Source organism: Mauremys reevesii, linkage group 6 (genome assembly GCF_016161935.1).
Source record: "Mauremys reevesii isolate NIE-2019 linkage group 6, ASM1616193v1, whole genome shotgun sequence".
NCBI classification, from domain to species: Eukaryota; Metazoa; Chordata; order Testudines; family Geoemydidae; genus Mauremys; species Mauremys reevesii.
Genome location: NC_052628.1, coordinates 30,502,536 through 30,504,611, shown reverse-complemented (window position 1 = coordinate 30,504,611; position 2,076 = coordinate 30,502,536).

The window sequence follows — 2,076 nt, the reverse complement described above, 5'->3', positions numbered from 1 at the left end:
TCACATCATCCAGAGTGCACTTCCACCACTTGACAATGGATAGGCAGCTGTGTGCTAAGACCACTGCTGATCATGCTTACCAGTATTGTCTCACTCTTTCCTTGTACTCCCCTGTCTGCCTGTATTCACCTGTTGTCTTGTGTCTTATATACAGATTATAAGCTCTTTGGGGCAGCAACTATCTTTTTGTTCTGTGTTTGTACAACACCTAGCTTACTGGGGTCTCGGTCCATGACTGGGGTTCCTAAGTGCTACTGCAATCCAAATAAAATAATAATAATATTCCTCATGTATGCCTATTATTTGGAAACATAAGGATGAATTCACCCCCTCCCCCCTCCCCCCGGCACAGAAATGGATGTAAATTGCAGACCCTTCTATGGGAAGATGAGCCCAGAATCACTTCCAGCTAAGGGAGGCAACCTAGTGACAGAGGATGTGGAAAAAGCTCATGTACTCAATGCCAGCACCACCCACTTTTGCAGTGGTGAAGTCTGACATCTCCCACCGAATGAGGGAGGCAACCTAGTGACAGAGGATGTGGAAAAAGCTAATGTGCTCAATGCTTTTTTTGCCTCTGTCTTCACGAACAAGGTCAGCTCCCAGACTATTGCACTGGGCAGCACAGCATGGGGAGGAGGTGACCAGCCCTCTGTGGAGAAAGAAGTGGTTCAGGACTATTTAGAAAAGCTGGACGAGCACAAGTCCATGGGGCCGGATGCGCTGCATCCAAGGGTGCTAAAGAAGTTGGCGGATGCGATTGCAGAGCCATTGGACATTATCTTTGAAAACTCATGGTGATTGGGGAGGTCCTGGAAGACTGGAAAAAGGCTAATGTAGTGCCCATCTTTAAAAAAGGGAAGAAGGAAGATCCAGGGAACTACAAGCCAGTCAGCCACACCTCAGTCCCTGGAAAATCATGGAGCAGGTCCTCAAGGAATCAATTCTGAAGCACTTAGAGGAGAGGAAAGTGATCAGGAACAGTCAGCATGGATTCACCAAGGGCAAGTCATGCCTGACTAACCTAATTGCCTTCTATGAGGAGATAACTGGCTCTGTGGATGAGGGGAAAGCAGTGGACATGTTATTCCTTGACTTTAGCAAAGCTTTTGATACTGTCTCCCACAATATTCTTGCCGGCAAGTTAAAGAAGTATGAGCTGGATGAATGGACTATAAGGTGGATAGAAAGCTGTCTATATTGTTGGGCTCAATGGGTAGTGATCAATGGTTCCATGTCTAGTTGGCAGCCAGTATCAAGCAGAGTGCCCCAAGGGTCCGTCCTGGGGCCGGTTTTGTTCAATATCTTCATTAATGATCTGGAGGATGGCGTGGACTGCACCCTCAGCAAATTTGCAGATGACACTAAACTGAGAGGAGTGGTAGATACACTGGAGGGTAGGAATAGGATACAGAGGGACCTAGACAAATTAGAGCATTGGGCCAAAATAAATCTGATGAGGTTCAACAAGGACAAGTGCAGAGTCCTGCACTTAGGACGGAAGAATCCCATGCACCGCTACAGACTAGGGACTGAATGGCTAGGCAGCAGTTCTGCAGAGAAAGACCTAGGAGTTACAGTGGATGAGAAGCTGGATATGAGTCAACAGTGTGCCCTTGTTGCCAAGAAGGCTAACGGCATTTTGGGCTGTATAAGTAGGGGCAGTGCCAGCAGATCGAGGGATGTGATCATTCCCCTCTATTCAACATTGGTGAGGCTTCAAACTGTGTCCAGTTTTGGGTTCCACACTAAAAGAAGGATGTGGAAAAATTGGAAAGAGTCCAGCGGAGGGCAACAAAAACGATTAGGAGGCTGGAGTACATGACTTATGAGGAGAGGCTGAAGGAACTGGGATTGTTTAGTCTGCAGAAGAGAAGAATGAGGGGGGATTTGATAGCTGCTTTCAACTACCGAAAGGGAGTTCCAAAGAGGATGGATCTAGACTGTTCTCAGTGGTAGCAGATGACAGAACAAGGAGTAATGGTCTCAAGTTGCAGTGGGGGAGGTTTAGGTTGGATATTAGGAAAAACTTTTTCACTAGGAGGGTGATGAAGCACTGCAATGGGTTACCTAGGG